Source organism: Penaeus monodon, chromosome 24 (assembly GCF_015228065.2).
Source record: "Penaeus monodon isolate SGIC_2016 chromosome 24, NSTDA_Pmon_1, whole genome shotgun sequence".
NCBI lineage: Eukaryota > Metazoa > Arthropoda > Malacostraca > Decapoda > Penaeidae > Penaeus > Penaeus monodon.
The window spans coordinates 38,301,777-38,302,066 of record NC_051409.1 but is presented as its reverse complement, the minus strand read 5'-3'; the positions used below and the strand labels follow the sequence as shown (position 1 = coordinate 38,302,066).

At 37.2% G+C, this 290-nt stretch overlaps 1 protein-coding gene across 3 annotated transcripts in view; it reads left to right on the top strand.

Moving 5' to 3' along the window:
- Window positions 1-290, top strand: part of LOC119588785 (trichohyalin-like) — an 18,086-nt gene that overhangs the window by 14,470 nt on the left and 3,326 nt on the right. The gene's annotated exons all lie outside the window — the stretch shown is intronic.

Here is a 290-nt window from a genome sequence, read left to right as displayed (position 1 = left end):
TAGTGTTTCCGCTTTACGTCATTCTTTTTCTTGTTACACTGATAGGTGTTGGCAAGATAAGATTAAGGCATAAAAGTAAACACTGCCACTTGTGCATATACCTTTTAACATCTGTTATTCAGAGCACACACGCACAAGTGCAAAAACAGTCGGAAGAACAAGAACAGCGAACTATTGTGAGTTTGTCTAAAAAAAAAAGTTTAAATGTTAGAGACCCTGCAAGAATGGCTAAAATTCTGAAGCCCCACAAATATTAAACTGTTAGATATCCCACAGAGAGAGAGAGAGAG